At 43.7% G+C, this 14,577-nt stretch overlaps 1 long non-coding RNA gene across 1 annotated transcript in view; it reads right to left on the reverse strand.

The window, feature by feature from the left end:
* Positions 1-14,016: 14,016 nt before the first annotated feature.
* Positions 14,017-14,577, reverse strand: part of LOC141373858 (uncharacterized) — a 145,045-nt gene continuing 144,484 nt past the window's right edge. Inside the window, exon 3 of the long non-coding RNA XR_012380214.1 lies at positions 14,017-14,320. This is a non-coding gene — a long non-coding RNA (uncharacterized lncRNA). The remainder of the gene's footprint in view (positions 14,321-14,577) is intronic.

Genomic DNA, 14,577 nt, shown 5'->3' on the forward strand with positions numbered 1-14,577 from the left:
CCCTCGCCCCCGCCGACTACCGCGCTCCGGCGCTCGGGTTCTCGCGGCCGCTGGGGCTGGATAGAGAGACCTCCCCGCGGGCGGGCGCAAGCCCGGTGCCGCCGCGAAACTCCGCCTGCCGAGTCGCCAAGGAGCTAGCCGATCCCTCCTCTTCCCTCCCCGAAGCGCAGTCCTCTGCACAGACACCGAAGCGATTACATAGTCTCTGCCCCAGCGCGTCTCAGTCCACAATCCTTCCACCTAAAAGAAGAGACGGGAGGACAAGAAAAAGTGCAATCAGACATCCCAGGCGCCTTCCTCCGGGTTCCCGCAGACTCCCCTCCTCCTACTTCAGAAAGCCCCCATCGCTACCCTCGGCGCGCTCCTGCCCTCTCCCAGGCTGCTTAATCCTTCCTGGTTCCTCCGAGAAAAGCGAAGTTACTTTTCTTTCCCTGCAGAGCTGGAGCCGTCTTCGCGCGGAGAGGTTGCAGGGGCCCCTCGGGGATGAGCGCGCGGCGCGGGACGCAGTGGAACGGGAGGGGGCGTGCCGAGCAGCCCAGAGTGTGCCGGGAGCGCGGGGGAGGGGAGGTGCCGGGCACGTCAATGTCACCGCTTAATATTTATCCCTACATCATTGTGTTGCACTGCTACCCACCCCTCCTCCCCGGGCCTGGACGTGCAGGGAGAGGGGCTCCCGGGGTGCCGTGGGGCTTTCAGGGATTGTGCACAAGCTGCTGTGGAGGGTCTGTGGGTCCACCCGTGTGGGGCGGCAGAATGTGGGTGGGGGCTCCCAGGACCCTGTAACCCGATGCTGGGAGTGTGCGAGAAGGGGTGGTCAGACATCTGCTAGGAAATTGCTTCCTTTCTTTCTACTTTCAGTTTTTCTACGAGGAGACATTTAAAAACGACTTGCACACACAAATGGTCTTTTTGGGGTAAAGAAGTCTGGATTGGAAACGGAATTCTTCCTCCGACTCGGAGGACCTCCCTGGTGGAAACCCATAAGGTCGGGGAGGGCTGGGGCTCCCGCTACTCGGGAGTGGAGGAACGGGGGGCCCTGGAGAGGGGGGGAGTCGCCCAGGGGACCATAAGGGTGGGAGAAAGGGGTATTCGTCGCACTTTAGCTTGTCATCTCCTTAAAGAATAACTTCGGGAGGAAGGTAGCATAACCGCGTCTCGCCCTGAAATTCTCAACTAATTTCAACCTCATCAAAACTCACCCTAGTCTTAAAAAGGCTGGGGTGTGGGAGGAGTAAATGCCAAGCCTCGGGGGTGAGAGAGAAGGGGCTGCGCCCTCGGGGCCAGGACTCGCGAACCTTTTCCCACTCCCTGGATCTTCTCCAGATCTTCTGGATCTTAAGTAGCAGAGGTGGCTGCTCCATTCCTCTTTCGGCTTAAGGCCTGGTCTCATCAAAAGCCAAACGCCCCCCCCCCCCCCCGCGCCAAGCCCTCAGCACAACAAAGTGCGGGGGGGGGCAGGGGATGTAGGGGCACACTTCCCTCCCCTTTCAGTTGCAATCCAGGACCTAGGAAGCCTCCAACCCAAGGCCGCCGCGGCCTCCGCCGGACATTCGCCACGCCGGCCGCGTGTCTGGAATTCCCGGGACACCTCGGAATTACCTGCCCCGCAACCGCTGGCCCGCTAGCCTTCTGCCAGGAATTAAAGAAACAAATGGCGCGATCCCCACGGTGTGATGGCAGAGGGGACCGCAGCGAGCACAGAACCCCTCACACTCACTCCATTCAAAACTCTCCTTAAAAGGTGAAGGCAAATCCTGGGGGAGCCAAGGACCGAGCCCCCACCCCCAGCCTGCACGGGGGTCTGAGCCAGGCCTAGGGCCACACAGGTAGCCGAGGAGCCGCCGCCGGCTGCGCAGCCCGCCCCTCCCGCATCCCCCTCCCGCCCCAGTCCAACCCGAGGCTCAGCAGCTAAGGCAGCGTCGCGGACGTCCCACCCCCGCAGGGAGCTGCGCCCGCTGCCCCAGCCCGGCCCCGCACCGCCCGCCCTGGCTCTCCCCCCTCGCTCCCCGGACGGTCGGCTCCGGCGGAGAGAAACGGGAGCAACAGTGCCTTTTTCCCCCTCTCCTCCACTTTTTTTTTGTTGTTGTTGTTGCTTTCCCACGCTGGCTGAATGTGACTTGACCCCATTTCAAAAAAGTTTGACATAGTGCTTCAACATTTCCGCATTCCTCCGCGACTACAAAGGCTGCAGCCGCCTCCTTCTGCTTTCTGTCTCTGCTCTCTGTCTTCACACTCAATGAAATCCTTCATGTGCCTCTCCCGAAGCCTGCCAAGCACCGCAAGGGTCGCCACCAGCGCAGCGACAAGAGGCCGCACTGGAACCACGACTCCCGCGTGTGCGCACACGCAGATGCGCCCCACGTGCAGACTGTGGGGCGCGCTGCGGGGCCCGGAGCTGCGCACCGCCGGGTGTGCGTTTTAACTCGGATATTTTAAATTATAAAATTAAACTGGGAAACTAAAGCAAACGCGCGTCCGTGTGGGGCTCCAAGCCTGTGCACTGGCCGCCTGCGAGCACTCCTATAAGTGTGCATAACACCCCCTGCAAGAAGCCTGCGTTAACATTTATCTCGTGGTGGAGTAGATGGGAGGCCACACCCACACCTCCGCGAGCTGGAGTGAGCTTTAGTGGGGAAATGAATGTGGGGCACGGAAACACAATGTCCCGCATGGAGTCCCCAGAGGCAGTGCATTTTAAACCCTAAAGTGTGGATTATTCTGTGTGTCCGAGTGGAGTTTATATTCCGCTTTAAGAAGCTTGATGAGTGTGTGGGTGTTTGTGCGCACGGCTATGTGGGAGCAGGCAGAGGATCTTAGTGTTGGGGGTGTCCCTGGTGTGGGATGTCCTCCTCTTGCCAGATTAGGAGAGACTCCTCTAGCTCCCCAAAACTGGTCCCCGTAACTAGCCTGCCTCGGCCCCTAAGGGGTTAACTAAAGCCAATTCCGCATACATACACCCCCCCACACCACAGTCACCCCCCACCCACACCCTCGCTTCCGACCCTGGCCACGCTCCCAAATCTCCCCGGGGGACCCCCTACCCCGCAGCCCACCCACCCGAACGCACAGCTCCTTACCTGAGGGGCCTGGCAGCTTCAGGCCTCCCGAGGGGGCTGCGAGTGTCTGTCGGACCTTCGCACGTGTCCACCACGGCGCCGAGCAGGTAACCCGCTCGGAGGAAGGAGTTACCAGCACTCTCTCCCGCGAAGGGGTGGGCACAGCGGCGGAGGGCGGAGGGACGTTGGAGGGACGGCGGAGGGCGCCGCCCGCGCCGCTCGCTGGGGGCGGACGGGGCTGCGGGGCTCCGGCCGGGGCTCGGGGCCGAGCCCGGGAAGCAGCGGGGGCGGGGGCCCAGGAGGCCGACTCTGCCGGAGACCCACCCGGCGGCGGCGGGGTTAGGGGCTCGCTGCGCAGTGGCAAGCAAGTGTGCAAATTAAAGCCTTCCGGAGAGAGGGGAGGCGGCCGAGACCCGGCTGTGCTCTGAGTCTCTTAGCTCCCCAGCTCTCGGCTCCAAGTGGGGGGCGAGAAGGAGGGGGGGTAGTTAAATGAAAATTTCCGGCTTTCACTGCAACTGGAGTGAGGGATCTTGCAACTAAAATAAGAGGCGTGAGAGTATGAGTGGGATATGTCGTCGGGAGTCCGCGGAGTTTCCAAACCCAGGGTCGCCCAGAGTAGGGGTTTTGACAGAGTGAGGCGGGGGGATCTGCAGTCTGTGATGTGAACGGATGGAAAAAACACAACCAACCAACCACAATTATGAGGGGCCGGTGGGGATGGTAAATACCAACACTTTCCAAGAAACTGAAAAATCAGACCAAAAAATAACTCTTCTCTATTAAAAAAAAAAAAAAAAGTCTGGCAGGGCGCCTTGCAGAAAAGAAAATACTAATCTGTCCAAGCACTTTTCACTTTCAGCATGAGCTACATTTGTTTTGTTTTCCTTCGCTTCCTTTCGGCCTCACAAAGCCCTATCTTTTCCTTTTGGACAGAGGATAGGATTTGGAAATTGTCAGGCTCTCTGTGGTTAACGATCTACTTGAAGGGGCTCACCGGTTCACAATTATTAAGTGGTTAGCAATTGCTGAGGGTTCACTAAGGTATTTCTGGGGAGCTAAAAAGACTAAAATTTAATATAAATATTAGAATTGGAAGATAATAGACACACACAACAAAGAGGACAGAACGTGATTCAGTGGGTGCTCAGTTTAAATGCATTATTGGAATTCTGAAATTTGAAACCTTGTAAGAATGTACACTTTACCTGCTAGAAAACCTGAATACAATTATTGCAGGTGAAAATGAAATTTTGGACAAAAAACAGTCTTCAAGACCCTACCATGGAGTAAAACAAAAACAAAAAAAAAATGTTTGTTTTTTTTTAAGAATTCAGTGTTCTCTAAAGTCTGTATCTGTAGAATACTTGAAACCCCTTTAAACATCTTAAAGCAAAGTTAAAAAACATCTATTTATTTCAGAGCTCTGTGGAAAAATTGAAATCCAGCAAAATACTGTTTGAATTGGAAATATTACCTCTATAAATCTTTTGACTTTTTGATTTAAATCATGTTGCTAATGTCAGAATAAATCAAAGTTTTGCCTTTATAAAATTTATTCTATACTACAGTGTGAAGTAACAGGTTAGGTAAATAAAAATTGTTGCGTTTCCATTAGCAAATATTTTGCAATGCATTATAGTAATGTGTTGTTGAATGATAAAAGTGGGTATTTGTGTTTCTTTATGCTTAAGATAATTCATAAAATACGTTTTGTGTTCAGGAGCATGTCTTCTAAAATTCAGTTTCTGAACAAAATTTGTAAAGATATCTATAACCTCATATAGACTTAAGAAAACAAATTGTTAGATTTTGTATTTATATAAAATATTGGATCAGTACAAATCACTAATTAGACTTTAAACCAGAGGTACAAATGAGAATCTTACATTTTTATAATTGCTACACTTATCAATGATTTTTAAAACAAGATTTACTTGGTGACTAACACATTTATGTAATTTAGAAATAATTGTCAATAAATAGTCATAGGAACCAGCAAGTGATTGCAAGAATTTATTTGGGCAAATAATTTGTTTAAAAAATAGTAAGCCATAAATATCTTTAAAATTAAGAGAAAAATGTCCTTTCTACACTGGGTTGCATTTTTAATTACTGAATTTGACAACAACCATAGATGGATTTGAAATTCCATGATTTAGATCACTAGATCACTTGTATGAGGTAGAAAGAAAGAAAGAAAAGAAAGAAGAAAGAAAAGAAAGAAAGAAAGAAAAAGAAAGAAAGAAAGAAAGAAAGAAAGAAAGAAAGAAAGAAAGAAAAAGAAAAAGAAAGAAAAAAACTTTATTTAATTATATACACTGAATGTTAACTCTATGTCATCTGCTTTCTCTGATACTGTTAATTTATCATTGTTCACTCTCTCTGGTTATGGTTCATATGAAATCCCAGTTGGTTAAAGCCTTAGACCAGGAAGTTTTACAATGGATTGTGTAAAATTAGTAAATACCAGATTGTTTTTGTTTATGGATAACTTCCTCTGTGGGTAACAGGTTATCATAACAAAATTTGTGCAAAGTTTATAAACTGTGAACCAAATTCCAACTCCTTTGTTTAGAAGTCTTTTATGAATGAATACATAGCATTCAAGAATAATGATTTGCATGCCATGTATCTGATATCCTAAAGTTGCAAATCATCTTATAGGTTTTTAAAAATTAGAACTCTGGATTTATCTTCAAATATGATGTTGTAGCTTATACAGAAAAATTTCCTAGTGTCACATAAGAGATGCAGTCTATGTGTGAACACTTCATATCAAATATCTGTAAACTTTTGTTTTTCCCTAAAATAAAAATAAAATTTAAAGTTCTGCTCTATAATTTGTAATCTTGTTTAAGGAATGAGTGATTTATTTAAAATTAGTAATTTTATAATGTACAGAGAATTCTAAATCATCTCTGATTTATATTGGCTATTTGAATTTATAAAATGTATTTTCCAGAAACTTGGAAATAAGGTTTTGCTATAACCTGCTACACAATAATTTTAACTGGAGGTCCATGTAAATGTATACTTTTAGTCTATAAAGTTCTCCTGTTTATTGTTTTAATTAAAAAAACAACTTTTCTGCCTTAATAACTTCAAAATCAGTTACCCTTATCTTTAACTTGATTTATATGTGTATGTAAATGTTATCTTTATTGAGTAATTACTATGAAAAACTATAATTTTAACAGAAATAGTATAATATAATGCAGTGCATTTTAGTGCATTCTTTCTTCCCCAGGCATTTCCAAGATGTTTTCTTAGGTTTTCCCTTAAAATATTGAAAATGTACTCAATATCCTAGGAAAACTTAATTGTACTACCAACTTTTTCAATTGTAAAATTCTGAATTTTAAATGATTTTTAAATTCAATCTTCTAAATAATTACTTCCTGTCAATTTGGAAATGACCTGGAGTTTTCTCTTTTCTTGTTGCATGTGATCTAGTGTATTGCATTGAAGCAGTGAAACTTGCAAAGATTTTGATATTTGCCAGGAGGGGAAAAAATATATCAGGTAGTAGCTTAAAAATTTAAGAAGAAAAAACCAGACGTTATTATTATTTTTTGAAACTTTCCATTTTCATGGGTCCTACTGTTCTATAATTATCCCTGGGCTCCCTCTGCAACATGTCAGTACTATGTTCATATTTGTATAATTGTCATATTTTCTTTTTTTCCCTTTTGATAGATACTCATATCTTCTTTGTCCTGTGTGTGTGTGTGTGTGTGTGTGAATACCTGTATGTTCTTAGCATATTGTCGTGACATGTTCAAAACGTGTTCTTAAAATCCTTTCATCATCTATATTAGTATTATGAGTAATCAGAAAAATAACCATGGACATACACTTATAATGAAATGCCTACATTTCCTTTTGATTTATAGTGCCCTATCGTTTTCACTGATTTCTAGCATTTCTTTTCTAAGATAATACTAGCATCTCAACTGTACCCGTGGCCTAACAATTGTGTTGCCATAGCTGCCTTCTGTTGAGCTAAACGGTGCGTCCGTGTTTTAGGTAGACTGTTCAGATGAAGCAGAGAAGGTACAACACAGTGGGGGGACATCATGATAAAGTGGGGTTTGGGAGGTAGGAGGAAGGGCAAAGAAAGGCACCTGAGAGAAACTTCTGTGAATGGCCTGGCAGCAGGAGCAAGTGAAGAAAATACATGCCCAGGTCCCCGGGCCAAGCGATGTAGCCTCTGGGCTCTAAGTATGGAGTGTCCATGCAACCTAATTCTTCTAGAATGAACGGTGTTCTAGGTCTATCCTATTGTGCACTGAAATCTGTCTTCTTAAATGAGATTATATAATGTCTATGTCTATATTCATGTAACTATTTTACCTTGTCTCATTATGGATTCTTCCTAAAACTAATATAGAATGAATTCTTGGCAAGGTTCTTTGGATTTCTAGAGAAAGTATCTAATTGCGTAGCTGTGTGGATCAAACAGTTTTCCACAAATTGAAGAGAGAGTCCAATTTTTAAACCCTGTTATAAATTTGTTCAGTTACTCAGATCTTAGTGTCCTTAATACCTAGTATAGTAACTGGCAAGTATTTTATGTCTAATAAATGTTAGTCAGTGGGAAGTTGGCTTTAGACCCTTCATCCCTCTCCTTTGGGACTACTTCTTCCTATTTCCTTCAGGGAGATATATGGTAAAAATGTTTTATGTAATGCCAGCAAAGTTTAAGGATCGGTGTGCTGATGTCCGCGCTTCAGAACCGTTTCTCCTCTACCTGCAGTTCCCTTCCTGTTAGCCCTCTCCTCTAAATCCGATCATCTTTTTAAGGCCCAGCTCTTAAAACCTAGGAGATTCCTTCAGCTGAACGACGTCCCTCCTGGCTCTGACTCCTTGAGGCCATCTGCTTTCTACTCCCCTTAAAAGCTCCATGCTCTGCTCTCCACCACCCTGAGCTCCCCAAGTGCGTCCACCGTGCCTTGTTCCCCTTGGCCATGATCCAGCTCCCGGCTGTGCCATTTGGCCATAGTAGGTGGTCAATGAAGGCAGCAATGGTTCTTGTTTCTCTGCATGAGTGTTACAGAATCAAGCAGGCACAGACTGACTGGAACAGCGTGGCATAACTAGAATAACGTGAAAAGTTGAGGACAGTGTTCCACTTAGCTTAAACAGGAAAGAACCAGGGTCATCCTGTTACTTGGTGTGGATTTGTTATGTTTTCTCTTGTGTTGCAGATATTGGTCATTGAAAACATTTTTGTCTGAAAGAAAATATGTTCAGATAAATTTCTAAATTTGTCTGAAAGGCATATTCCAAAATCTGACCTACGAAAATGCCTAGGCAATTTTCTGCATTGTCTTCCCCTGAGAATTCCAATTAAACGATTTTTCTTTAAAAAGAGCAAGTACTAAACTCTGAAGTAAATGAGACACTATAGAACCCAGAACTGAGAAAGATTGCTAGTTTTATTGAGCAATACCCTTATCTATGTGAATGCATTTTAAAGGAGCGAATCCTTGATTTCTAAGCCAAGAACTTGTGTTTTATTCCCAGTTCTTCCTCCACAGCAATGCTCACTATACTCCTCAGTTACCAGTCATTTAACCTTTCTGACTTTCAGTGTCTATACCTATTTAATGGCTTTGCTAATCATTCAGGAAGATGTTATGAAAATAGTTTGGAGAGATGTAACAGAGAGTTTTACCTTCACGAGAGAAGATATGGAAAGGTAATTGAGGTTGCTGGTCTGCGGGTCAGAAGACCTGAAATTTAACCTGAAGTTGGCCATGAACTACCTGTGTGACCTTGGACAACACACTTCAGTGGCTGGACTTTAAGGTCTTTGTCAATAAAAAAGATGATTAGACTCAACGATGGGTATAGCAGCTGTAGCTTGAAAATGCTATAGTCTGGCACTATCATTATACATCTATTCTTATAAATCCCCTAAATAAGAATAGCGCCAGTGGATGGGACTCTGATGTTAGCAATCCAGAGAGGGTTCTGGACCTCAAATGTGAAATATATTGGGGTTTCTCTAAGATAAGCCTCTGGATTTTCAAGACTGAATAGAAATGAACACTTCTAGGAAAACATTAGAAAAATTCACCGGATAAGGAGAGAGGAGCCAGGTTTTTTCTTGGCTAACACGAAATGTGATGGATTAGATTAATCAACCCTCATTAATAAAATATGATAAATAAATTACGATAGTACTCACAGAACCAGGATACTAAAGATTAGAAATCTTGGGTGATCACAGAAATTCTTCAAAGATATTATGAAGCATAATTTTGGGAGATGTGACATGTCTGAAAACCATCGAAAATGTGGCAGCCAGCCTCCCGTGAGGCAGTGGGAAGTGAGCGGTTGGGGCGGGGGTGGGGGTGGTAAAAGGCAGCATGCTGTGAATCTGAGGGGCTCCAGCAATGTCAGACACCCTGAGTACTGCTGACCCAAAGCCGTTATTAAAATGTGTGCAGAGGAACAGGCTGTTGCCTCTGTGTTCTTGTTTTCTACAACACTGGCCCATGTGCATGGTTGGTTTGAAGGTTTTCCCTAGATATGCAGGGACATTTACGCAGTTGGAACCAGATGGTCCTGGATTAGAAGTTTGGCCACCCTGTGACATTGGAGTAGGTTCTTAAACCTTCAGATCCCCAGTTTCCCTCACCTGTAGAGTAGGGATAAATTATCCACCATAATAAGCTGGGCTGAGAATTCAGTCAGTGCCAACTATGTGTATTTTGCATTTAACAGACCTTTAATAAATATTAATACACAATCGACATTCCTTTCTTGAAATCACATTTCCTAATCTATCTCTTTTTAAAGACAGCTAACCCTTTGACTGACATGATTTTCTTTTTCAACTGGATTGAAACGTCTACCCATTGCAGGAAGAACAACCCCAGAAACAGTGCAGACTCAAAATTATCTTAGGCTTTGACAAAACCACAACCGTCTATGGGTCTGTGAGGGATGGAGGAGAGAGTGGGTTGTCTCACCTGAGACCTTACCCCAGTACTGCTCAACCTCTTAGTCTGTACCTCCCTCTCTTCCTCACTCTCTTCCTTCCGTTTGGCTCTCTGTTCTTCCTTTCCACTGTTTTGGTGTGGCCCATATGTGCTGACATTTGTGTTAAAAGCTATGCACTGTGTTGTCTCCCTGCAAGAGCTCCCACCCCCTCCCCCATCACTCTCCCACAGTCCCTGGCTCCCACTTTTCTTGAGCCGAAGGCAGACACTCAACAACTGAGCCACCCAGGCGCCCCTGGCTCCCACTTTTCTTGCTCTAAGAGCTATTTGTCATCCTATCAGTCTCTTCTCTACCTTTCGACCTTGTCTTCCTAGCTTAGCAGAAGTTTACTTGGCCTTAGATGACGTTGTATTTCCTATCCCATACTCACTCCCTAGAAACACACAAGAGGCGCTACCCCACTTCCACTACCCTCTTTTTTCTTTTCTTTTTCAACTTCCCAGGGATATTTCCACAGTTCATATCACTGCTCTCCAGTGTCGGACCCTCCAGTGTCGCCCGTTTTTCTCAGAATAAAATCTCCATCTTGTCCTACACTGCCCTTTTCTGATTCTTCTTGTCGCTCTCCCCCTTGCTCCCTCTGTAGCAGCCACACTGGCCTCCTTACTGTTCCTCAAACTCACCAAGCACATTCCCATCTCTGAGGTTTGTGTTTGCTGTTCCCTCTGGCTGAAATGCTCTTCCACCCACACATCTGCGCGGCTGTCTTCTTCACTTCCTTCAGGTCTCACTCAAAGTCATCAAAGGGAGGTTCTCTGACCACCCGACATGAATTGCATCTACTTCCATCTCTATCCGTCTTATTTCACTTTGTTTTTTTTTTTCTTAGCACTCATTTCCATCTGACACATTAGAGCTTTATTTATTTGTTTGTTTAGTATCGGTGTCCCCCCACCTCCAGAATGTAATCTACAGAAGAGCTTCAATTTTGTTTTATATTCTCTTGTGTCACTAAAATAATCCCTCGGCACATAGTGGGCAATAAATACTTGTCAAATGTATGAATAAATGAGCTCTCCTCTTATCCAGTCTTACAACCAGCCAGTCCTTAGCTAGCTGACGGTTTATTAATTAAGAATAACTATCTATCTGCAAGAGCTCCTGCTATCTATCTATACAAACCTTATCTATAATACATAGCTTAGTGCAATCTGTCTAAATTTAGGTATTTTACACGTAACCAATATTCTGCTGGGGGGCTTCAGCTGGGATTGTTCACAAGGGTGTTCCTTAAGGATAATTTGATTCAACACCCCCCAGATAAGATTTTACCTAAAAGCATTAAAATTATACACTCAGTTATTCAGTTAATTGAAATTACACTGGAATGTATGTCTTACACTGGAATGTGTATGTGATAAATGTGAGTTTTGTTCAAAATATTTGTCCCTCCTCATATCAAGAGTGGAAAGCGGTTTGGAAGCCAGGGGTGGCCAGATTCATGTCTCAATCCGTCATGCCTTTTTCCTACCATATTCCTACTCCAGGTTCTTGCATGCGAGGTGAGAGCCAGTGAGGGGGAGCATGGTGCTTAAAAAGTTGCAACACTGGAGCCAGGCTTTGTTGATTAAAATCCAGGCCCTGCTGCTCAGTGGCTCTGTGTCCTTGGGTAAGTTACTTAACGTCTCTGAAACTCAGTTTCTTTATCAGGGCTAAGACTCCCCGCCTCCAGGGTTGTCTTGAGGATTTAATGAGTTAATCCATGCAAAGCACTTACGGGATTGGCCCATGGAAAGTACATGTTAGCTATGATTATTACTAATATTCCTCCTGATAAAACAGCTGTCACTTCTTAAGAGTTTTACTGTCCTTTTTCCTGGGCACCTGGCCCAGGATTTACTGCACAGTACGCTGTGTTCAATCGGTACAGCCACCACACCCTTGGATCCCTTGCTGCTAGTGTTATAGGCTCTGTCTTCTCCCTTCCGACTCTTCTCTCCCCCTCCCCCTCTCCTCCCTCCTTCCCTACTTCCTTCCTTCCCCCTCTTCCCTCCCATTCTCCTCATAAATCCTGCCTTTTCTTCCTTTCTTCTACACTTTCTCATACATTGTACGGTCTGTTCTGCGTTAGCTCTCCCTGTCTTCTTCTCCATTCCCGTGCTGTTTCCGTTCTCATCCACAGAGGAAAGCTCTGGACGGGAAGGAGCCGTCATGTCACCAGGAAGAGTCCCCAGAAGCAAATCTTTCGGAGCTCTCACTTCCTGGGTAGAATTTTGCTCCTTCAAGGGGCCTCTGCCTCTGCGATCTGAAGCCCTTTATCAAAGACTGCTTGCTGCTCAAGTGGATCAGAAATGCCATCTCAGCACTTTTAACCCATGTGTGGGTTATACCAGCAGCATCCAGTGCTTTAGAAAACACTGACATGTCTTATCAACAATCATGGGCGAACCATAAAATCAACCATAACCAATTGTATTGCTTGCTGCTCCTAGGGGGCATGGATGAAATAATGTGGTTGCTTTGATGCCTAATAAAGTTCAATTCCAGTGATGGTGAGAATGTAGGAAGGAATGAAAGACATGTTCAGGGCAAATGTGGTTTTTTTTTCCCCCTTCTTGCCCTGTTAGATTAGGAACTCCTCGAGCAAAGGGACCATGTCTGCTGGCTTCATTTGTAATGTTTAGGACCAGTGCCCAGCTTAGTGCCTTATTCACAATATGTGCTCAGTCATTAAACACTCCCTGAATTTTTGCTTTCCAAGTACTAGACAAACGTGGTCAAAAATTCTGAGTCCACAAAGGCTAAAAGAATGAAGTGCTTTATGTGCTTGCCATTCAGGTAGCTTTGTAAAACATACAATTCTAAGCGCTAAATTGTCAGACCAGTAAAAAAAAAATTATCATAAATCTCAATAGTCCTATAAATGTTTACGGCATAGCTTTGGCAATTATTACAGTAGACCCCCTTATTCGTGGTTTCGCTTTCCACAGTTTTAATTACTTGCAGTCAACCATCGTCAGGAAGCAGATGATCCTCCTTTTGACCTCTCCGCAGAAGTTCAAGAGTAGCCTAACGCTAGGTCACAATGCCTTCGTCATTCACCTCACTTCCTCTCATCATGTAGACATTTTCTCATCTCACAATCATCACAGAAAGGAAGATGAGTACCATACAATAAGGTACTCTGAGAGAGAAAGAGAGAGACCACATTCACATAACTTTTACTGCAGTGTATTGTTATTATTGTTCTATTATGAGTTACCATTGTTCATCTCTTACTGTGCCTACTTTATCAATTAAACTTTATCATAGGTATGTATGCATAGGAGAAACCAGTATATATGGGGTTTGGTTCTATCCGTGGTTTTAGGGCATCCACTGGGCGTCTTGGAAAGTATCCCGAGTGGATAACGGGGGACTACTGTATTGTGAATTATAGTGATATAGAAATATATCTTAATTCTTTCTATTACTTGTTAAACTCCTTGGGGAATTAGTTTCTACTGTTGTGCTATACACATCATATACTTCTAATGCCTGTTCGATGAATAAATGATGAAATGGATGATGTTATACTTCCACTCATTCAGAATGTTCAAAGAGGTTTCACATATTTCAATGGTCTTTTTAAGTAAAAGTTACTATCTGTATAATATATATGGATTGACATTAAAATATAAAATTCTATAAGTCAAAATTATACCAAACAATATATTTTTTACGATTCAAAAGGCACTTCAAGATCTTTAACTTACAAAATGTAGAGAAACCAATTGATTTCCTAAAAATATATCTTCATCTCCTGTTTTGGTCTACCAGTAGTTTACCATGACTTTTAAATAAATCTGCTTTGTCAAGTTGTCTAGTTGTATGGATTCTGAATAAAAAGCAATTTTATATTCTGGCTAGAAAGATTTTAGAAGGCTAAAAAGTACCTTGAGAAAGACAACATAACATAGAACCAAGGTGATGAAAATGATTATATTTTAATTTTTGTTAATACATTTGTATCTCGACATATTACATTTCTAGACCAAAATGGTTTGTACATCTCTGTTGCTTGAGCAGGAGGAAATCATTATAATGAAAAGAGTTATTGAAAATGGTCCATGTTGTGTAATTCCCAGGATAAATGGGCTGAGTAGCAAATATTTCTGTTGTGAACTGTTTTATACTGAAATGTGCATTATTAAACCCATTTGTTGAGCACATTGAAAGATCGAATATCTTCCTAACTCGACACTGGAAAATGTTTATTTGCCATTCCTCTCCTTCCTCTGCTCTGATCTTGTTAGATATTGTTTCTGGGTTTTCTGGAATCCATCCATATTAGAGGGGGAAAAAATCATAGCCGAAGAAACAAAAAAACCCCCAGAATTTACAATTTATAAACACATATTTTTAACAAGATCATAAGAAATTTAAAATAGCATACATAATAGAAACCGCATGTAGGAAAACATATAGAACGATGTGGTGGGTGACCATTTTTACACCATCATAACGACCCCATACATTTGAAGAACACAAAAACAGTAGTCATCAGGTTATAAGAATTTGAAGGTAGCAA

Source organism: Callorhinus ursinus, unplaced genomic scaffold (genome assembly GCF_003265705.2).
Source record: "Callorhinus ursinus isolate GAN/ISIS: 27379988/994484 unplaced genomic scaffold, GSC_fseal_2.0 scaffold12, whole genome shotgun sequence".
Taxonomy (NCBI): Eukaryota; Metazoa; Chordata; class Mammalia; order Carnivora; family Otariidae; genus Callorhinus; species Callorhinus ursinus.